Below are 23,500 nucleotides of genomic sequence, written 5' to 3' on the forward strand. Positions count from 1 at the left end.
TTGATAACTATCATCACCCCTACATAGGAGGAAAGCTTCATGAGATGTTTTGAAGGATGCTGGGTCCCACCTGGCACTAACACAACCACCAGTGAAACTGCACTTCAGGAGTCCAGGTCAGGTCTTAAGTGCAGTTACAAGGAGACTAACTCTTCCCTGGGTTGACAAGTTCAGATACTAACGTGCTTTTACAACTGTGTTTCTCAAGTACTTCTTGCTTACTCTGTTAGCAGTAGGAATAAATGAGAGGGGTGGACTGTGCTATTAAAGAATCCAGTGCATTCAGCAGTTACAAGAGCCCTTGTAGTGAAACTGCATTCAGTGTGAATTTTGAAGTGACCGCTAGGGTTGATAATGTGACACATCTTCTATGTATTTGAGTCTCTAACTTTCTGAAACCTGGATTTCAAAGAGTGTTTGTCTTATCCTGTGGGCAGTATTTTTCATACTCAAATGAAAACAGTTCAAATGCTTTTTGGGGGAGGGAGAATGAAAAACAGTCAAAAACACACCTTTTTCCTTATCAAACTTCTTTTCTAAATGAAACAACCATAGCTTAGAAGCTGAAGTTTGTAATGGAGACAGGCTTCTCTGGTAAAGTAAGCTCAATAGGTGGATGCTGTAAGGAAGAGGAAATCTCTGTGGGTACACAGCTTTGCAGCGAGCTAATCACAGAATCACAGAATGACCCGGGTTGGAAGGGACCTCAAGGATCATGTAGTTCCAACCCCCCTGCCTGGCAGGGCCACCAAACATACACCTTTACTAGATCAGGTTGCCCAGGGCCCCGTCCAACCTGGCCTTGAACACCTCCAAGGACGGGGCATCCACAACCTCCCTGGGCAGCCTGTTCCAGGGCCTAACCACTCTTCTAGTAAAGAACTTTCCCCTAACATCCAACCTAAATCTTCCCTCCTTCAACTTAAAACCATTTCCCCTAGTCCTGCTATTATCAGCCCTTTCGAAGAGTTTACTCCCTTCCTGGGAGTAAGTTCCCTTCAGGTACTGAAAGGCTGCAATGAGGTCACCCCGCAACCTTCTCTTCTCCAGGCTGAACAAGCCCAACTCCCTCAGCCTGTCCTCATAGGGGAGGTGCTCCAGCCCCCTGATCATCTTTGTGGCCCTCCTCTGGACCCTTTCCAAAATCTCCATATCTTTTTTGTACTGAGGGCTCCACACCTGGACACAGTACTCCAGATGGGAATAACAGATGCAAGTTTATCATTATGACAAAGAAACCTTCAATCTGTGTTTTTTTCCCCCCTGTACTGCAGTGGCAGGGGATCTTGTTCCTAGCACAGTGCCATAGACCGTCCTCTACTCCAGCTCACCTGAACCACAGAACCCAGGTATCTCATACCTGCAGCCCTGTGAGCCATGAGCTGCAGTCCTGCATTAGGTTTATCTAAAGCTCAGCTCCATAGTTAATAGTGGGGACAGTGCATCTGGCACTATTGCTATACTGTGTAAGTGGCTCTGAGTTGAAAGCAGAACTGGAAATGTGCATAATTCATGTGTACTTTTGTAATAGTACAGTTTTCCAATTCAGGAGGACAAACTTGTATGGGAGGATCCTTTAAGCACAGGCATTAATTTTTGTTCTTTTTTTCTTTTTTTTGCTCTATTCCCTCAAGACAAATGTCTGACACAAAATAAACCTCTCTATAAAGATAAGACTCTTTGGAATAGTACCAACTGAAGGACATTCACCTTGAAATACAGAAGTGATGTAATGCTTTATCTACATTATTACGGTTTATACTTCTGGTTTACTAATGAGCCTAGACAGACCTTTGTGCTGATGTGCCTATACCACTTTCAATTTCAGAGTTTGCTTGTTTGTTTTTACATGGTGAGCCTGTACAGTGTAGATCTCCTTCTCTGATTCCTGTGACAAAGTCAGTCCATGACTTTGTGTTTTCAGATACAAAAGGTCAGAAAGTAATCTGGACTGTACCCTAAGCCATCATTTGGATTCTGAAATAGGAATGAGTTCTCTTGACTGGTCTGTGAGCTTATTTGAAAATTCTCTTAAAATTAATGGGTTTTCTGTTCTTCTTTTCTTTCTTTTGTTCTTGAAAGGGGCTTTCTTAATATAATCAGTGTTTTTTTTCAGTGAGTAAGGACATCCTTATTTCACATTTTGTTTGTAGTTATTTGGGGTACTGTCTTTATTTGCAGTTCTAGAAGCGAAAAAACAATATGATCAAGTACTTGGAAAATGATCAATTGATTGATGTTGTAAATTCTATGTAGGAAATGGAAAATATGTCAATAAATGTTGCACTACACTTTCTCCTACCCTTTTTTCCTCTCTGACCCCATAACTAATCCACTGCATGTGATTCTTATTAACCTCCTCCAGTTGACATCAGGTATTCAAGACAAATCAAGCCCTTACAGAACTTCCTTGCTGCCAAGAAGCAGATTGCAAAAGGCTAAGATGTCCTGAAATGTTTTCTAGTAACAAGTGATTTCTTTCTTCTTTACTTAATTTTTAGATTGAGTGAATGTGGTCCTTCCAAAAATGGTAAACAAGATCTCCATTGCCAGACAGACACGACATGTGCCTGTAGTTCATTGAATATTGCTGACGTGACTTCAGTCATGTCCAGTCAGTAGCTTTGCTCTCATGTTTTTCAGGCTCTGCATAAATTTAATGGCAAGCAAAAGTCATGAAAGAAATCATCAAAACATGTTTACCTTCCTGTGATTTGTTTTTGAAGCATTTACTGAGAGCCAACACTTGCCATCCTGTTAATGCTCCACTAATGGAGCTCATTTTCATACTCATAGTTCCTGTAATTCCAGTTCTCGGGCTTCTCCCAAGCAGAAGTTGACTGGCTGTTCTCAAGCCAGGTTCCTTGCTTTTCTCTAAGGGTACAAGGCTCTCCTTTAAGACAGGAGAGTTGACTTGTGTTAGCCATCTGGCTAAGAAGCCACCTCCTTTTCAACCTCCTGCTCATATGTACTTGGCTGAGTTTTACATCTTGAGACCACAAATTGCTTGGATTTAATGATATGATTAAGACTGCAGTGATTGGTGTTCTGTGCTTAACAGGGCTTTCTGTAGGTTGTGCTTTGGGTTTAACTCCAACCTGTAGCTGAAGCAGCTCCTTGCAGCACTCTGGCTGTGAACGCTGTGCATCGGATGTTGTGTTAACTCCAGCTTTTTCACTGCAGTTTTTCAAGATGGCAGCTGGAACAGTGTCATGAGGCTCCATTTCCTTTAGTTGGTGGCTCGTAGCATGTGCCATCTATGCCTGTTTCAAGGAGAGGGAGAGCTACATCTGCAAGCCTTACGCCCTGCTGCTGAGAGCTCAAATGGCAGCACTACATGTTGCCTTCCTTTGTTTTCCTTTTCAATTAGAAGAATGTGTGCAGAGCAGGAAGGACTTTGGGGTAACACTACTTGGAGAACATGCTGATGAACAGCTGTCAGTAGAGAGAAAGGGCTGTGCCTTCATGGTTTCGTAGGAGAGTGCAAAATGCTTCTTCATTCTCTACAATAAAAATGGTTATTTTGGACAAAATTTGCTGTGATCAAGTCCAAGCACCAATTTATTCCTATTTAGGTCATCAGAAAAGGGCTTCAGTGGTGCAGCCTGTATGCTGGCTCTCTGTACGAGGATACATTTCACCCTTGGTGAATGCTCTTTGTTTTCTCAGTTGAGGACACTTTTTCATTGCATTCATTACAAGAAATAGCTCCGGATTGCAAATGCCACTGCCCCTGTCCCTCCCAGCTGGCAAGCCAGCATTACAGTCCTTAAGATTTTAGAAAATGGGGTAAGGTAGGAAGGGGAAGGAAAACTAAAATGGAAATTCAGAGGCTGAAGCTTTTAGCACTCGTTTGATGGTTGTGCTGTTGCCTGGTTCTGATGGACTTGCAATTTCTATGTCTGGGTCTCTTCCCCCTTCCTCTGTATGGCTTCCTAGATGCTGATCAGAAGAAAGAAGGGAAGTTATGTAATGTAAAGATTGTGTAGGAAACAAGGAACATGGTTCTCAGATGATTCATCTTGCCAAGACACTTTGAGAAACATTTCATGCAAGGCTGCGCTGTGCAGGTGTTGTCCTAGGAAATCTGAGTGTGAAATCTTATTCCTTTTAATTCAGTGCTTACCGTTTCATTGTGCATGAGATTTGATGATGCTTGTTGTGCTCTCCCCTTCAATGTTGTCTGCTTTAATGTAGCTCATTTTGACAGACTTTAGCCCAACAATAACTGAGCTCACTTGTGTTTGTAGGATACATGTATGTATGAGCATGTTTGCACGGCGGCGTATCTCATGATAGAGCATGTTTCTTGCTAACATTTCTGGGGAAAGAATGGGGAGGGTTATATAACACCGAAGCCTGAAGAGCTGCTTTGTGTTTATGTCGGGTTTAATTTTGGTTTGCTTTTTGTTTTACTCGTAGGGGATCAAAAATAAAACTTCAGTGAGGAATTGCCCCCAGACTGTGGGACGTTTGAAATCAGTATTAGATTCGTGTCCAGAATTTATTCACGGCTCAGTCTCAGAATGCAGCAGTGAGGAAAATAGCTTTGACGTTGAATGGGGCAAATTAGGAAAAGTCTGCTGTCATCTTATTAAAAGAAAATCTGAGCAAGTTTTGATTTGTTTCTTTAATGAGTTGCTGCTACGTTGCATGTGTCTGTGTATATAGCTATATGGTTTGTTATTATGAGGTCAAATCCTGACAACTTACTGCAAAATAGTTTTAATTTATTATTAATATTTTTTGTTATTCTCACTTCTTCTGGTTTTGGAGCCTTTATAATTAGATATAATTAAAACCACAGGTTTATAATTCCAGTCTAACATTTAAACTCATATTTATGGTGTAACCCCCGGAGTTTTATTGTCATTCCAACTGCATTTTGGAAGAAAAGAAAAAAAATGTTTTTTGCATTTATTCAAATGCTTTGTCTATAACTACCACTTCTTAATCATTTGTTTTGCACAGCGAAATGACATTTTGCTTTACATGATACGAAGCCTTACAGGTTCGAGTGTAGCTATTTCATATCCCTTAACAAATGAGTGCAAGGGACCTTTTGCCTCGCGCACTTTAAAAACAGCTTTCCTCTTTTGGAACTTGTCTTTCTGCTCCTCCATGCAACAGTCTGAAGTGCTACATGCTGGAGAGCTGATTTTTAAAAGAATGTTGGCTGGCATTATGTAAAACCGCATCTTCCCTTTTGGTGCGAATGTTCTGGTCCAAACAGTGTCCTTGTTTTACAGCAATTAACGTTTTCCCCCTCACAGTCGCTGATATGTGACGGTGTTTTTCTGTCTTCTTTAATTGTGATTCTTTTTTTGTCTTTTTTACTTCAGTATAGGGTTGATGGTTAAAATTAAGTGGCAGAAGGCTTCTTTCCAAGTTATTCAGATATATATTTTTTCTGTAGAAATATGCATTGCTACTCTCAATTGCCTTATTCCCCTTCTTCTTTCACTGTAAAATAGTCCGGGAAGAGCTTCTTTTAACAAAAAAAAAAAAAAAAAGAAGAAGAAGAAAAAAAAAAGGCTACGCTTGACTGATAATGCATTGCTTTGGATGGTGAAACATTATGAAAGTTTAATTTTTAATTAAATCTGAAATACCAATTATAACTGAAAGAGATTTTAACCTGTTTCTTTTCAGACTGCCTGAAGTTACATTGTAGATGCTGAAATCACTGCACCTTAAAAACAAAAAGATTAAGCTGCGCTGCATTCTTGTAAGTAAAAGCTTTTCCGGTACCTTTTGTCAGTATTTTTCCTCAATATACATCCAAAGTGTTAGCACAGTAACTGCTCTTGGATAAAGGTCAAATTCCCCTTGAATAGGATTTAGAAGTTCAAAGGATGTTTTATTTGAAAATTAGAACTAAACTTGAATCTTTCAGATCTTTAATTTCAGACCCCTGAATAGATCTTTCCTTTTCGCTTTGATTTGATTATTATTAGGAATAGTGTGTGTCTGTTGACGTACGGTTCCTGTGGCTTTGTCAGAGAGGATTTCTGCTCTTTGGAGTGGAGATAATAGAAAATAGCAGAAGGTTCCTCATAGCATAAAATATAGTTTATTATCTTTATTTTTTGTAGTCGTCATAAAATGTCCCTTAGATAAGAAAAAAAGATGGAACATCTTTCTAATGACATCACAGGAGGCTTTGGCTGCTTTAGGACGTAGATGAAGGCAGAGATGCCTTATTCATCTGTGCTGCGATACAACAAAACAGTCAAAATAATGTCTTGTGTCTCTCAGTAAGAAAGAAGCCTCTTTCTAAGGGCTTAGTTATTCCATAAATGCAAGGCAGATTGTACATCTACCCTTATTTAGAATGTGTTTACCGAATATGTTTGGGTAAATAATTAAGATTTGGAACTTCTGAAGAACAAGCAAGTAAAAGAGGACTGGGAACTGCTGTAGATTCAGATACTCTGAATTTAATGAAATAATATATGAGTAAAAATCCGAGAATTTGAAAATAAGAAAGAATTGATTTTTTAGTTTGACAGTGCAAAGCTGTGGAGTATGACAAAGCAAAGTCAGTTTGTTTTCTTCTCTGAGCTCAAAATGTGCAGTCCATAATGAAACCCAGCGTCTTTTTCCAAAGTGCTACTTTCGTACTTCACTATTAAAGTATTTTAACTATTCCATAGTTATTGTTTTTTTTCCTTAACTCTCTATCTCCTCAATTATTTTTTTTCTCTCTCTCTCTTTAAATTGTATTTTAATGATTTAGTTTGAACTAGCTGAAGGTTACAGTACACTGTGGGCAGCTAATGCATGCCCCTTCCAGCGTGGAACACCAAGCATGACTCAGGCAGGCAGACTGTGCCATTCTGGCTCGACTCCATTGTGTTTTTACATTACTGGCAAGGGCCACGCCATTGTCTTGCTTAAATATTGTGCATCAACTGCAGGCTGTGGCTAGTGAATTGTATTTAACGTTTTCGCCTCATCACGGCTGAATATCTGCCACGAACAGCTTCCCTGGACATGAGAGGTTAACCTTGCAGTTTAAAAGGTGACATGAACTGCAAACACTGGTGGATTTGTTCGGTCCAGCAACAATTTAAAGGGAAATGTTAGGAGCAAGGGGAAAAGTTAGGGGACGTTTGTGAATCTAGAAATGCAGAATATCAAAGTTGTCTTTCTTTTTTGTGTGAATACCCAGGAGAAATTTTATTGGAAACCAATAGTAATTCTCTTTCCAAAATGTAACAGCAGAGTGAGAACTGAATTAAAGCATGTTGTTTGAATCCTTGGAATCCAAATGGTCAGTAAATCCTGCATAGACATCCCTAATGCAAAATACCAGGTAGAGATACATGGACCTCATGGATGATGCTGGAATAGGCTTTTTTGGTTAAGGAAGGGATGGGAATCTAGGAGGAGGAATAAATACACAAGTGCAGAACTCACATGCAGAAAAAAACAAAAAAATAACCTTTAAAGGGTCAGAAGAAAATCAAGGCAGAAATACTGTATAGCTTGCTCCAGACCAGAGTAAATCAAGGGCTGAACTGGAAATTGAGCTGGGGATCGTGACTCCATCTCTTTTCTGCTCGGTTCTTCTTTACATTCCCTGAAGTAGAGATTCAAGCGTCTAATTTTTGAATTTCTTGTTTCGTTTGTTTTATTTCCCCAATAATACCCCATCTGTAAACTCCTGGCTGCTCTTAAACTGTGTAGCCTTGGCATACAGCCAGTAATAGAGACAAATAAGTTGGGGAAACTTTTTATGTAAGCACATGTATGCTGTAAAATGAGACTGTGACTCTTACTATACCTTGTGCTTGTGTAACTGTAGGGGTACCCCTTGTTATGGAAGATAATATGCTTTAAGAATTTATTTTCTCTCAGATGTATGTTTACTGTAATCAGGTGTCTCTAATTCTGAGATCTTTAATGAAGTAAACTTTCAAGTATGACTTTCCACTGTTAACCTGAAAACAGTAAAAAAAAAGCAAGCTGTGCTTTGCTAGTTTTCTATTAGAGATCAGGATTGTTTTAATTGAAGGCTGGAACTTTGTTTTAGGTAGAGATATCCTTAAAATAAGTCATTAATAGAAAAAGGGGCCAAATTTTCGGCTGCTATAAAATATATACTTAATAAATGGCACTACAGGAAAATACAGATTCACAACACGTGAACATCTGGCAGGCAGCTGCACAAGAACACAGCCTTGTAAATGTAGTGCAGGCAGACTCTTAATGGGAAAGGTCTGTGGGCTGGATTCTTTTTATGTTGGGTGGTCAGATCAACTATGTACTAAAATTATGTGGATTAATAGGCAAGTAGATCCACTGAGAACCGTGAGTCTATTCAAATACTTAACTTTAAAGATGTACTTAAGTACTCACTGTTTGCAATTAACCCAAAATAGGATTAAGTCCAGTAAGAGGAGTCAGTTACCTCTGCTGATGTTCAACATGCATTTGATTTTAGAACTGGACAGTGGGGAAAGCATGTTGTCTGTGGAAGAAAATAAATTCTGTCCTCACAACCTGGAGACTTACACAAGAGATGCGCTGAATGTGGTTTAAGAGTAATGCTTTTAGTTACAGCTGTCTGATTTTAGGTGCCATTGGCTGAGGACAAGAGGGACATACAACACATTAAAGGAAAAAAATGAGAGTTTTTTTCAGTTTCAATCTTATATGGCCTTGTGGTCTGGTTACTGACCAAGAGGTCTGGAGTTTGAATTTTTGTGGATGCTGGCTCATTGGGTGGCTCTGGACAAATCATTTAACCTCTCTGCACCTTGTTTAGCAGATCAGGTTTTCAGTCTGGTTACGACTTCAGTACTGATGCAGCTCTGTGAACGTTATTGAGTTTGTTTTTGCAAAGCTCTTAGAGGAGAAATAGTAACCATTGTTATCATTAATAAATGTATTGTGTAGACAAAACATGAGGGATGGAGATGCAGTCACTCACGGAGGTGATCTTTCACAACTCACTTGTGCCTTTGTTTAATTCCATCACTCAAAGGTATCAAGGCCAACTCCAATTTATAGAAGTATTTCTCATGTCACTCTCCCCACTGTTGAGTATTTTATTGTTTGTTTTCTCTCCGTTTTTTTTGCTACTTTCCTCCATGCTGAATTAACCTTGCATACCAAACCTTATTCCCCTTTTCTGTATTATACAGCAGAGACATTCATATAGCCTCAAAATTAGAGAGAACAAATTCATTTTGTCTACTGATTGTTTGCTGATGATGTATGAAACAGACAGAAGACAGTTTGAATTTTCATAAGTTCAATTGAGCTTGCAGGCTTAAGGAAAGGAACGGGCAGAACCCAAGCCAATGTGACACAGTAAGCTGGCATCCCAGAGTGCATGCGGCATGTGTAACGTCAGGATGTCAAGGCCATACAGGGCTTCGTCCATCAAAGCAGTACTTTTAAATGAAGGAAGAATTTTGAAGCAACAAACAAGCTACCCCACCATGTTCAGAACACAGGAGAACTCGTGTTTCCTGATGGATACGGGATCTGTCCTTTCCTCCTATAAATTGCTGTTTTAACTAGAATTGCGTGTCTAATGTGAGTGTTATTGAGCCTTGCACATTCCTAGTTGCCATTACTCTGACAAAATCTGAACCCTGAATAGTTCACTAAGACCTTTTTGGATGCAGAAGGAGTAGCTGCATTGGAGAAGACACGTTTGAATGTGAAATAAGTATATAAGTGTGCTTCTTTGAAGAAAGATAAGTGTCTTGGGGCTGGCTGTCGCTGAGGAATTGTGTTAGTGCTAACAAAGAGAATTAATTTTGCCTTTTTCCCCCTCCTATACCAAGGCATTAATCCAGAAACTCATGGGGATAAATTCTGCCCTGATTTCTACCTGTGGAACCCCAGTGGAAACAGGGAGAGGTCATAAATGTTTGCCAAAGCAAAAACTGTCCCAGTGTTAAAATCGTTGAGAAAGTAGAAACTGGTTGGTTGTTACCTGGGTCAGGGGCATGCAGGGTACATAGAAGCGTCATGTGCTTCCAAAAATGTTCTTTTTATTGCATATATTAAGCAGGGAAAAAGAAAAAAAAAAAAAACAAAAAAAACCAAAAACTAGTGAGTGAAAAGTTATAACCAGGAGCTCAGTGATTAATTGTTCTTCATGTCCTCTGGGAGAAAGACCCAAAGAAATCAGTTCGGTGAGCAGTGAAAATTACCAAGGTACATATTAAGATCCATATTCTGCCTGTATAGGCAGTAGAACCCTGGGACACACAACCTCTAGGTACTGTGGAAGCAGGGGAAGTTTCTTTTTGAAGGAATGGGTTGCAAAACCACCTCAGGAGCGTGCCATAAGACTGGACATAGATGAGTTTTGTTATTCCCTTGCATTTCTCCGATTCAGCATACCATTTGGAAATGTTGGTATGTGGCTAGTACATTCCTGGTTAATAAAGCTTAAAAGATCCCTAGGGTTCTCATTTTTCCATCCTCTCATAACTAAAACCGTACTGTCTCTTCAAAGATTTCAGTGGGCTGCCAGCATTTTGTTTTGACCCTTCTTTTTTTAGAGAAAAGACAGGGGAGGGAATCATACATCCACCAAAAGGCAATATTTGGTTGCTGTGCATCTATATGGTTTCTTGACCGCCAGTGTACTAATCCTGATTAGATTCAGTTCCTGTTTTTGAGAAGCTGGATGAGTGGATACAGTCCAGGTATAGGCTGGTACAAAGGCCTGTGATAGAGATTATGGAGATAGTTTAAAGGTGCAAGTATGCAGTGGGGCTCAAGTAAAGCTTTGTATGAAAAGCAATTTCTCAGGAGATAATGAGCTTTCAGTTTTCTGAATTTTCATGCAAACATCCTTGAAAGATATTTTCACTTTGTGAGACTGCCAATCTCAGAATGCAGTTGGCCAGCCTGATAACATTTCTAGTTCTCAGGTTGGTTTTAATCAGTGCTGTTCACAACATAGCACAGAGAGGAGTTGGGAATGATTGTCAATCAAGTCTATCACCTTTGTTGAAAAAGCACACGGGGTGGTGCTTTTTCTAGTTCTATATGTTGAGACCATCAATTGCAGTGTACGGAAGAATAGAACTGACTTTTATTGCATATGGCAGCCCTTGTTTTATCAGAATACTGGCCACAATAGGTGAAGATAGGAAAATGGCTCTCTAGTGTGTGGTTGTTTTTGGTATATAAAGGAGTATGGTTGTGATTTACTTACGTTAAAAAGTCATGGGAATATCAGCACTGATTCCCTGAGTAGCAATACTGCAGTGCGTTGTAAAACACTGTAGTATTTCAGCACCTGAAGATGTAGCAGTGGAAAATCTCTAACTCCATTTATCGAAGCACTTGCTGATCTAACTCCAAGACAAAGGAGAGACCACAGATCATCGCGCACATATCAAGCACATATCATATAAAGAAACTATTATAAAGATTATAAAGAGCAGAGATGTCATTAGACAAACTACAGAAGAGGAAAAAGAACAACACAGGGCTGGCCTTTTCTGATTCCTGGTACTCTTTATTTTCTTATTTCCAAAATGAGATTCTTCAGCTAAATCAGTATATAACGGGAGGAACTCCACAGGAAAGCATTGTGGTTATTCCATATTTACATCAGCGCCCTTGGGGAGACTCTCACTGAATCATTTTAAATTCCTGCATCTGATGTAGGGCAGTCTGATGAATGTAAGATACCAAAAAATTCTGATCTGTTTTCTTCATTAGTGTAAGTGGTCTAGCTTTAAATTTTACGATCGAGTATCTGGTTCTTCTTATTGCCCTCTTTCCCGTCATTGCCCCTGCATCTAAATAATAGATTAGAACAGATTTTAATTTCAGTTGTGTCAAAATTGATCTATTGTTTTCAACAGTTTCCACTGGCACAGAAGAGATCAAGAGTATTTTTAATTTATTATTTTATTTATTTAAATAAATCATCTGCAGAACTGTACTGCTGATTTGTTCATTGCTTCGGTGCCAGTGAGTGTTCTGGAGGGTCCTCAAAATTCTGACAGGACATGCTGTGACTCCGTATGTGTTTTAGCAGTTCTGTGTTTCCTCGTGACAAAGGAATCATTTGTTTTGTGCATGTGATCATCCTATAGCATTCCGGTGATCCTGTGACTTAAAAGGACGTAGTTCTCGCTCCTTCCCTCTTCTTTTTGTACAGCTCTCCTTTAGAAGCATTCAGAAGATGGCAGCAAGATAGTCAGGTTGGAGGTAACAAGCACTTGATGGGGAACTCTATGCTTTTAGAGGCCACTGGAAAAATATCTGGCTTTGCAATATGCTTGTGTTAGTAATACTGATGGCATCTCTGAGTCAAAGATACATTTATGAGCCCACTGGTTTCCTTGGCAGTTGGGCTTTGTTGGTTGTTTTTCTGAGTCTTCTTCATAATGTTTCTACTGAATTTATTTCCACTCATGTGCTGTTAACATGGGAATTTTGAATAATGAAAATACTTAGTAGCATCTTTGTCTAGTACTTAGGAAGTACTGAGGGCAAAGGGAAGAATCTCACTGGGTGAAGTGTGATGCCTGGAGGATAAAGGTTTGGTGATCCTTCCACGGGTGCAGTTTCTTACCAGAAATCATATAATAAAAATAAGTATAATTTCAATTATACTGAAACAGAAAGGATCTTGTTCTCCTTTCTGTCATTAGTGTCCTGCAGAATTTCAGACGAGTTAGGTAAATTTCACTCTAAGAAATTATCAGCTGCTAAGACACATTTTATATCTCCCGATCCTTTCAGCAGCAGGAGGAAGACATAGATTTCCCATGGCTTCTGATAGTGGAAAACATTTCTGATGTCCCCGCGTTGTCAGACTGTCAGAGGCACAGCTATGTGATTATCGTTATTGTTATTTAATTACATTTAAAAGCATTTACTTTCGAAAAATCTTTTCCACTCTTTCTGTCATAATGTTTAGAATGTATCTATACCATACAGTAGTTATTCCTTAAGGCTCCTTATACCTAGAAAATCTTGTAAAAGAAATATTCTGTACAGTAAAGTAGACATTATTTAATGCTGAAATGATTCTTTGAGGCGCGTTGTGATTACACATGGAGGCTCTTGTGGAAGTCTAGAAGGGATGATGGACTTTTTCTTCTGACTTTTCCCTGATGAGATCGTAGGAATCACAAACATCTGTTCTTACAGTACACTGAGTCTCACTGCTGTGGCTCCTTGACCTTTATCCCGCTGTCTGAATGGGATAGGACTTTACCTGTAACCCAATCCCTAATGCTACCCAGAGACAGTGGTAGATGACTGAAATTTGGGGTGGCAGGTAAACCTGGAATTGTTTTGTGAAGGTTGCTCAGTCTATATTGGTTAGAAATTATTCCCCTTTCTCACCTTATTCATCTTTACTATTATCTCACGGAACAGCTTTCTTCTGTAGAGCTGAGGAGAAACTGGCAAATTCCATGTGCAGTTCAGACAAACTGGTCCTCTGCGAGGCTGGGCTGTGCTCCCGCTTGTGATGAAACCAGGTGTAAAATCCCCAGTCCCTGCCTCGATCTGTTTTTTTCTGCTCCTCTTGACACTGATCTGCAAATGGAGACTCCCATGCTGATAATTTCAATGTTGAGCTTTCAAAACTGAGTGCGTGCTGGCCTGTCTTTGTTTAAATTTAGAGAAATTGATGGAGCCCGTTCCACGTGTCTGAAATCCCAGTCTTCACACTTAGAACTAGCTCAAGCATTTGTCTGCCTCAGTTGACAATAAAGATATATGGTATCCATTGTCCTTTAAGTAGGGCCTCCCATTATGTCAGTGGGATTTTTGCTACTGGCCCGTTTCTGTGTTTTTCTCCAGTTTGCAATTATCTCTCTAATGTTAAGCTTCTTCCGTAGTTCATTCCTTGATGGCCACTTCCTGAAGAACTTTAGGTTACGGTAAGACCACAGTTGGACAGAAAGCAATAAACTGTAAGAAGCTAAACAGAAAATGTTAATGCAAATCTTACCTAGTTCAAATTATAGGGACTGCTGTTACACTCAGGTTCCTCTGCTTCCAGGCTTACTGTCACTGATCAGTTTACTAGTCCAGGCTAAAATGAGCTCTTCGCTGCCCTGTAGATCTCTATGAGAATAGAAGAAAACAAATTGTGTCCTCTTGCCTCTCTGCTCTCTCTACTTCATAACTACAACCCCAATTATCTTCTCAAAGAGAAGTTGTTTTCTTTAATGGGAAAAGGGTAACATATCACTACAATATCTTCTGAACATAGCTCTTGCCTGAGGATTTGGTGCAGCACAGAAGGTCATGTTTTACCTTCAGGCCCTGTACAAACAGGAGTAGCTTGCAGAGTGAGATAGCAAAATGTGAAATTAAAGAGGGGCAAACGTACACTTACTTTATATACAGTCACTTTATTCAGGCATGTTGTTTTTCTTTGGACTTTTAAAATAGAAGTTGTATCAATTAAAAATTTGTGAAGAGAAATAAGAGGGTTTGTTTGTATGTTTTGTTTTCTATCTATTGTGTGGCCTTGTTAGTTTTTACTTAGACGTTCATTACCTGTAAATCGTTGTGATGCGTGACACTGCATGTTAATCTGTTTCTTAAACTGGAAGGGGCACAGGTTTAGGAAAGGTAAAGGTTCAGTAGGTACTAAGGTAATGCTTAGTGACTGCTTCAGTAACACAGAACATAGTCTTTCTACAGGGACAAGTAATAATGCAAATACAAAAATATGAAACAATATAAGGGTTTACGTGGAAACTTCGATGGGTTCATTTTTGACTTTTCAATTCTGTGGAAAAGCTCAGTGTTGCTTCTTTTTGAATTCTGACTTTAAAAGGAAACAAGAAGTCAAACTTCCTGATTTTACTCGTATCTCTAAAATGCAACAAGAGGCTCATTAGCTTACTGGCAGAAGTAAAAGAATGCCCAAATTTTAAATCTCTAGACTCATTATATATATGTGTGTGTGTGTGTGTGTGTGTGTGTGTGTGTGTATGGGATCTGTTGCATGTTTAAATGCTATAAGAATGAATCTTGCCATGCTACAAGCTGCATCTCTTTCTGGTTTTCCAACATTGTTTTTATATCCAGGTACATCCGATTTTCTGTTTTCTGTTGGATTTCAAACAGAATTAAGGTCATCACCTCTCTCTTTGCTGACAAAGAGTACTATAATAGATAGATGAGTATTTGTTGTGAGTGCCAGGAGGAATGACTGTTTTGCGGACAGATATTGTAGTAGACGGAAGTATTGATTGGGTTTCATTGTAGTAAACATCGCCAGATGTTATCTCAGTGTGTACTGTTTATGTTAGTAAATAAATAAATCCTCCAGAGCACAATTATTCTCTATAATGTTTTTTCAAAAGTTTACTATTGTCTCCTTTTTTATGTCTAAGTGAACTTCCTCTGCTCTCTGTGCAGCTTGAGAAACTAATTAGAACATGTGAAACTGATTGCAAAATACAAATCCCGATCTAGTCTCAGATACCATGTCAAGGCTGGGTCTGGAATCTGTATATGCTGACATCTTGTCTTTGGGTACTCTTTCTTCATCTGAAACCATCTCTCATAGGAAATATATGAACTTCCCCCCCTTACCCCCCACACACACTGTTTATGTTTATGCTGGTAAACACCTTGTCATGGTTAACACCTGTGTTCTCTTGACTCTTGGCAGACTCTAAAAGCTGATGGGTCACTTGCTACACAAAATGATGATGAGGTTTCAACATGGGTGTAGTCTCTGAAGAAGACTGTTAAGTCCCAGTGCTTATAAGCTCAATGTGTTAGTTATTAAATAGGTTAAACCAGCTCTCAGAAGGGATCTCAGCTTCCTCAGAGGTTAAGACTCATGAGAGCCCAGATCTACTCTTCAGACTGCAGATGGACAGCATCACACTACATAGTAGTTCAGTGTGAGAGATGTGCAGATCTCCTGCTTCTGTGCTTTTCTAGCACTCCCTTTTTTCTTGTGTGGCAAGTGGCATGGCAGATTGAAGCATACTTAGGTTTTGAGTTCTCTTGGTATTATCTGCTCTCCCAGAAACACCAAGCAAGTTCACAAGAGGTTTTTGAAGTGTAGTTAGTACCCATAAAACTTCCTCTTAAATGAGAGCTGAAATTATCTACTGGGCATTCTGAGAGTGAGTTCTTTTTATTTTTGGTTAAATATTGGACTGAATATATTTGGTTAAATATTGGACTGAAGTACTGATCCTGTGCTTCAGTAGATTTAGCCATCTTGTAATTTATGACTTCAAGTAACGTGTATTTCCACAGACATCCAGGTTCCCTTGGCAAATTGGTTCACTCTGGAGATTCCCCAAAACAGACTTCAAACAGCTTCTGTAGGTTTAAAAAGATGCAATGTGTATATGAATTCTCTGCTGTGGACCAGCATTAATAACCTTACGTCTCCTAAGTAAAATAATCTTTCTCTATATCATATCTTAAGCTTTAACTCATATAGAAGATGTGCTTTCCCCCCACATTCTCAATATCATTATTGTCTGTTGTTTATGTGCCTTCCAGTTTATCAGCTGAATTTAACTGTAGTTATTCTCTGTATTTAGGTACCTTTAGAAATTCTTTCATTCAGTTTACTAGAACTTCTGTGAGGGAAGCATAAAAAAGTTGTATGTTTGTTTATGTATTTACAGGTATCCTTATAAAATTTGGCTATTCCTTTTAAAATATTCTGTGATTGTGGAAAAGGACCTTCAAACCCACATTTGTTCAATTAGGAAAAATGAATAGATAGCAAAGGAAGAGGAAAATATCTCAGCTTCTCACCTACTATTTCGTATTGTATCTGTGTATACTTCCAGTGATGACTCTGAAAACATTGAAGAGAAGTACTTGTTTCCCCAGGTCCCTGAGTAGCATGAGGAATACTTGTCCATTTAAAATGCAGTTCTGTTCCTCATCTCGCTTCCCTTTGCATAAAGTGCACGTCCAAGCAACATCCACTGAAGGAACAATTTCAAGCTGCATGCAAACGTCTCATCAGCTGTGCATTTTTCCTGTTTCTAAGGAATAAAGATCATAAGTGTGAAATGAAACATAACAGGGAGGCACTGGAGTGCAGATCTGAAGGTAGAATTTGCATTGGCTACACTTCAGCACAGATGGTAGGAAATCTTAAATCTACTCTTGAGTCCTGAGACCTTTAGCCCCTCAGGTTAGCAAACATATCTAAGGGAGGAAACTGGTGTAAGTAGTTCCTGAGGGACTCCGATGATTTATACTCCTTAGAAGAAAGAGCCACTGGGAATATGCCTGAGCATCTCTGTTTTGTTGGCTGTAGTAGGATTTTTGTTTAGTGCAACAGCTTTCCTAATCATCAGTTAACCAGTCATGTCCGTAATAAAGTAAAAGGTGCAGCACAACCCTCCTCAGGGTTAGTGTTCTGCAAAATTAAATGCCTCAATTGTTCCTCCCATCTAGGCAGGAGAAGTAGAGCAAAGAATAACCAAAGCTTGTGGTTACTGTCTGCACCCCCTTTGATTTTAAGGGGTAAGGAATGTATAAACTTGCTGTGCATCCTCCTCAATAATTGTGATAGAAAACATCTGTGTAATCTCCCATCCTCTGCTCTTGGCTCTGAAGTGATACAGGGACTTGCTATCAAACCAGAAGCTTTGAGGAAAATTTAGGACTCCTGATCTCTTGGAGAAACAGTTCATGTTTCAGGTAAACAGTGCAAATCTTAGCTGATTTGATTACAGGGGGATTGGTTTGTTTTCTGCTTGATAGAGAAAGAGGTGTACTTCTCTGTTCGTGCTGCACATTCATATATACCAACCTTGTCTTTTAATGGTAAGTTTCCACAATAAGGTGGGAACTCATTCTCATGGACCAGTTTAGTTTTTTGGGATCTCTTACATCACTGTGTGCAGTGATGCTAGTTAATGTTCATTGAGGCAGTGGGTTTGTGATTCTGGTTCTTGGCCTAAAGTTGATTGAGATTCATTTAAAAAAATAAATAAATATCAAATCACAAAGCCACCATGGGAGTTTTATAGCTTCTGTGACTATCTCACTTGGGCTAGATTTGAATCAGCAATCAGGAGGTGAACGGTTTTGTTCTTATCCCACTGCCAATTTCCTGAGCTAACATAATCTGTATGTGTGTGTTACAAAATTTTATTTTCCAATCGAATGCATCCATCTTTTAAAAACAGGTTAAAAAAACAAAAGACAAAATGTAAAGGAAATTTACCTTCCAAAATATACAGAGCAGTTATCAGGACTTTAAAACATACGTAAACATCAGTTCTTGCCAACTTAGTCATTACTAGGAGTTAACAACACGGGGGATTGATTGAGAGAATGATTGTTGCTGTAGAACGATGATTTAATAAGAGAATATCTGATAGATTTGACATGCTACATAAAATGTGCAGAACGGTTATTCTTTGGTAAATTGCAACTTTCGTTTGTACCCCTTACAGCCGTGTTTGTTCTGTGCCTTGCCACATTTACCTTCTTCCCTGTTATTCTCTTTCATTTCTATAAATCATTAGTATTCACCATTGTTAGACATGTCAGAAGAAAGGCACACACCATTTCCCTTCCCCTTCTTACCTTCTCTTCCACCCTCACCCAGTTTGTTTTCCTGTAGTCACCTACCAGCTTTGTTGTTCAGCAGGGCACTGCCAAATGTCTTGCTCCCCATTTTGAAAAGATGGCTACCGAGAAGTCCATTTCGTTGCCTCTTGCTACTGCTTTCTTCATATGCACCCACTTCTCACTGTTCTGGCTGATTACTGTCTATCCATTGCTTAGTCCTAGCAACATGCTTGGCGCTTTATAAGTCAGAAAATAAAGGCTGTCTCAGCTGTTGTTTTACAGGACAAATAGATGAAAAAGCCCTTCTATTGTTTCCATCTTTATGGAGGAGCCAGGCTCTGTCCTATTTTTCCAGCAGTAATTTACGAGAGGTTAGTTTTTCTGAAATGCCCACTACCTCTGTCAGGATCCTATTGCAAGTGTTGCCAGCATGCTTAGTCTTTTGTAAAGCCTGGTGGTGTATGCAGGCCATGCTCAGGTAATAGGAATCACCTTGACCTAAGCTTTTATGCCCTTTTCCAGTATATATGGTATGCTGAAGTTGGAGTCTGAGCTAAAAATGCTCTTTTATTTGCTTCAGAAAAATGTGGGGCTAGCCTTGCTGCTTGTACTGTATGAATAATAATAATTAAAAAAATAATCCTAGAGTCTGATTACAACAAATAAATTCCGTAACACCCTCTGCACTATTTCTGTTGTTGTGCCAAAGAGCATAACATAAAATGACTGAGAATAACATCAATTCAAAACAACGGCACATAATAGTGAAATTTGACCCTAAGCAAATTAAAAAAAAACAACAAGGTTTAAAAGAAACAGGAGGAAAAAGGCAAAAATGGGACTGTGGACTGACATTACAAACAGTGTCATGAAACTACAGCCAGAGGTGTAAGCCTAGAAGAAAGAAAAAGAGAAGGGGGTTGGGGGGCGAGTTACTTATGAATCAGTACAACTGTGCTTTGTTCTGCATGAGTGTTTTAATAGAGCAAGTGTAATATAAGGATCAGGTGGGCTCGTGGGAATGGAACAAAAGGTTTTGTAAAATTAAAGCAAAATAATTATAGCTCTAGGTGTAGAGTGAGCACACTCCAGCAGTTGATAGCAGGAACCTGTTCAGAATGGAGAAGGGAGGAGGGAGAAAGATGCAGTTAGAAAGCTGTTTTGGTTTTGTTTTTGTTTTTTTCTTTTTTAGTATTTTTGTAAATATACGTATGCACATGCATAAACATACCTACAATAAACAAATGTATATATATATGTAAGTTAGCAAAGGCTTATAATCTGTGACAGTTGCAAACAACTTTAGAAGTGATTAATAATACCCTCACCCCAAAATGCATTAAAATGAAAATTTAAGGAATAGTCTCAAATGAATTAATTAGCCCAAAAAAAAAAAAATCACAGCAGATCGCTGTCTTTTCAGTGGAATAGGGGACTAGAGTGTAAAACAGATGCGATCCTATGACATGAGATTCAAGTATGTTCTTCCTGTAAAGCCCAACAAGGAATATATAGAAAGTGCTAAATGCACCAATTAATTAAGCTCAATGTTACAGAATTGGATGTGATCTTCTGGGTGCCACAGGAAGGATTTCAGCAATACATTGTGTTAGAGGATCTCCCACATTTGGACAAAGCATTATTGCAGCTTTCTTGCAGAGGAGCTGTTTCCTACCTAAATTTCAGAGCAGTTTTACCTGTAAGATGGCAGCTTGGTTGATCCTGAGTTGGCCTTGACGTGTCTGGATTTTTGCTTTTACTTTCCTCTACCATCTGTGTTTGTATGCATGTGAGTGCTAAGGATGCTGTGTAAAAGTAACTCTCTCCCCAAAAGAACTTCTGCCCCATGATCACAGCCCTTTTTGAGCTGTTGGCTGTCCTCAGTGATGTGACGGAAGAAATACTGGAAAGACACCACAGGTGTACATCTTTCTAAGTAAGTCATGCTAGGTTCAAAATGTTTGGAATCTGTTCCAGTTGTGGGCAGTGACTTCCAGACAAATCCCTTACTTTTCTTTGTGTGTATATGAAGAGAATTAATGAACACCGGTTGCCTTGCATGGCACCTATGGGTGAGAATAGGTTCCTTTCTTCCTGTACACTGTTATGTAGAGTGCTACAAGGAAAGCAAGCATAAATTGATGCATATGTCCTGTGGAAAGGATCTGGTTTTGTCACAGAGCCACAACAGCTTCCCACTGTGGTGGAAGGCTTGTGACGGGCACAGCTATTCCCACCTGTCCGCACCGCGAGAGGCAGGCAGGCTGCAGGAGGGAGGTTGTGAGGCGGCCACGAGCTGTGGTAGCAGGCCCAGCTACTACAGATGGCTGGCGCGTGAGATAAAGCCCTGGCAAGGAAGGGGGCCGATCAGCCCACCTCCCACCACATTTCCACTTCTTCTGTCATCAGATTTCCCTTATTCAGAGTTTGCTCAGGGTAATTGTTCACAGACAATATATTTTTGTGCTCACGCTGTAATCAGAGGCTGTTGTCAGTTGGAGCAGAGCACATCTCTTAGGTGGTGCTTTCTGCCAGAACGTGGAGGCTGAGATCAGAGTGAAGCTTTACGAGCTCCATTTGGTGCTTTTTACTTCCGTCTTGTTTCTCTCTCTGCAGGGGATGTGAAACTAGATTTGTCCTGTTTCCACAGCAGGGTTTTGGTTTATTTTGTTTTTCCATAGCATTTCATTTGGTGGCGCAAATCCAGGGGAGAGTGTGTTGCAGAGATGGATTTGAATGTCAGACAGAAAGAGTTGTGTTTAATAAACTCTTTGTTATAAATTATAGAAACTAGAGAGCAGGAGGCCTGTGTTTAATACAAACATTCTGTGGTTAAATTATCACTTTAAGCGTTTACCCCATAACATAAAGAGCGATGTAAAAAAAGGAAACTTTGCTAGAGGGGTTTCTTAAGGGTACGAAGCTGAAGACTGAAATTCCTTAGTTATGGGCAGTCATCTCTAACTCCTTCTGCCTTCTGTCTTTTATTTCCTCTGAAGCATAAATTGATTATCATATAATCCACCCTGAAATTGAGTTCCTAAATCTCCTCTTTGTTCCTATAAGAGTTCTGTGGCAATAGGAAAGATCGGGAGTGTTTAAGAATAACCAAAAATCCCATTTACCCCCCGATTGTTCAGTATTGTGTCCCACTTGTATTCCTGCTTCTGTCTTTCATCTTAGAGGTGGCAGCCTAACAAAATTCAACTGACAGTATGGGACTACTTGAAAGAAAAAGGCAAAAAAATAAACAAACCCCAAAACTGTAGTAGGCTTTTAGGAATAAATAATAATAATAAAAAAGGTGTTTTAGCATCATAATGTGGTACTTGAAGATGACAGCCCAACATGCAAACAGTTGAATGTGCAGCTTCCCTTATATATAATGACTTCTGCTAATCTCTTGTGCTCACCAGCTTTTGAAAACTCCTTTCTGTTTCTATCATAGCATGAGTTACGTATCTGTGTTGATCTCATTTCAGAGTGATTTGTCAACATGAACCTATTGTGAAATTAAAGGTCAGTAGCAGGCCAGGCATTTGACAGGGTAGGCAATGCACACTGGAAAGGAAGAGGTCAGGAATAACACATCAAATCCCAAATCTTCAGATGTGCCTCATGAGTAGCGTGTTTTGCTCTTTAGGAACAGAGACGCTTCAGAGTGGAGCTCTCATTCACAACGAGACAATATGCCAGTATCTGTCACAGTCCAAGTCCTTGCAACACTATTGAAGTCAGAGAATTCAAGTCCCACATTTTTCAATTCTTTTAAGATCAACTCATTTTCCTTCTTTCTGTTCCAGTAAAGTTAGCATGCAGATATGCGCACACGTACATATATAGATGTACTGATTTTTGTTTTCCAAAGCATGGACGTAAAGTAATAAAAATAAAGCAGAATCATGTTAGTTTGTTTTTTTTCCTTTTTCCTTTTGTTTTCTGGTAAAAGGTACTTCATAAGTAGTTTATATTCCAGCTTCATTTTCTTCCTTTCACTCTCTGCTAGGAACAAAGTCAAAAGGATTAAGACAGGAACAACCCCGTATTATATAATTCAATAAATAAGCAGTGTTCCAAAATGCACTTAAAAAAAAAAAAAGAAAAGAAAAGAAAAGAAAAAAAATCCACTTTTGCTCAGAAAGAACTGATGCAATGCTATTCACATGTCCCTGCTTTCCTTCCATCTATTTTGGAATTCAATGAGCAGTAACGTACAGACAGAAGTAAAGTCTGCTATCCTTTTCTTTGTTCTTTCATCTGACTCTCCTGCTCCCAGTCTGTAGAAGAGTGAATCCAGTCTGGCTAGAGAATTTGCACCTTGCTTTTCTCATAAGGAAGATGAAGTTTTTTTAGATAACAGTAGGGACAATTTCTGGTCTCATTGAAGTCATTGGCAGTTTTCCAGATGATTTGTTATGAGATTTGGCCTTGAGAAAAAGGATCAGTCACACTCATCTCCTTTTTATTCTGAACTAGAATGACCCATATCACTACCCAGTGATGGCTGCCTAGGATACTAGCAGTGAATTTTTGGAAAGTGATCAAAAGTTCAAATATATGCAAGAATGCATGAAACCCACTGTCTGAGCAACCAGAGAGAATGCAGTCGGCCTCAGCAAAATACATGATTAAACAGAACCAAATAAAGCTGGAAGCTAGTTATGAAAGATCATCTATATCCATTTTATTATTTGCCTGTAAAATATTATGTTAGGATGAGGCCTGGAACAGTCATTTCAAACCTAAATGTAAGTATGCATCTTCCTGCATTCTCTAAAATTTTTTGGTTGCAGAGCACTATAAATGGTGCAAAACAAAGTCTCTTTTCCAAGTTCCCTACAGTGAACAATTTAAAAACATTTAGTTTTAGCTGGTTTTAGGACTTTATGTCCTCAGAGAATAAATACTGCCCCTTTGATCTCTAGATATAAAAGTCACTGTTTCCCAGGAGCTGGAGAAGATCTGGGGC

General features: G+C 39.2%; 1 protein-coding gene across 6 annotated transcripts in view; it reads left to right on the forward strand.

The window, feature by feature from the left end:
- Positions 1-23,500, forward strand: part of ZBTB20 (zinc finger and BTB domain containing 20) — a 447,669-nt gene that overhangs the window by 125,311 nt on the left and 298,858 nt on the right. For all 6 annotated transcript variants that reach the window (XM_015875890.2, XM_015875884.2, XM_015875917.2 and 3 more), the window contains one exon: positions 5,653-5,728. The gene's annotated coding sequence lies outside the window, so the exon portion shown is untranslated. The remainder of the gene's footprint in view (positions 1-5,652; positions 5,729-23,500) is intronic.

Source organism: Coturnix japonica, chromosome 1 (assembly GCF_001577835.2).
Source record: "Coturnix japonica isolate 7356 chromosome 1, Coturnix japonica 2.1, whole genome shotgun sequence".
NCBI classification, from domain to species: Eukaryota; Metazoa; Chordata; class Aves; order Galliformes; family Phasianidae; genus Coturnix; species Coturnix japonica.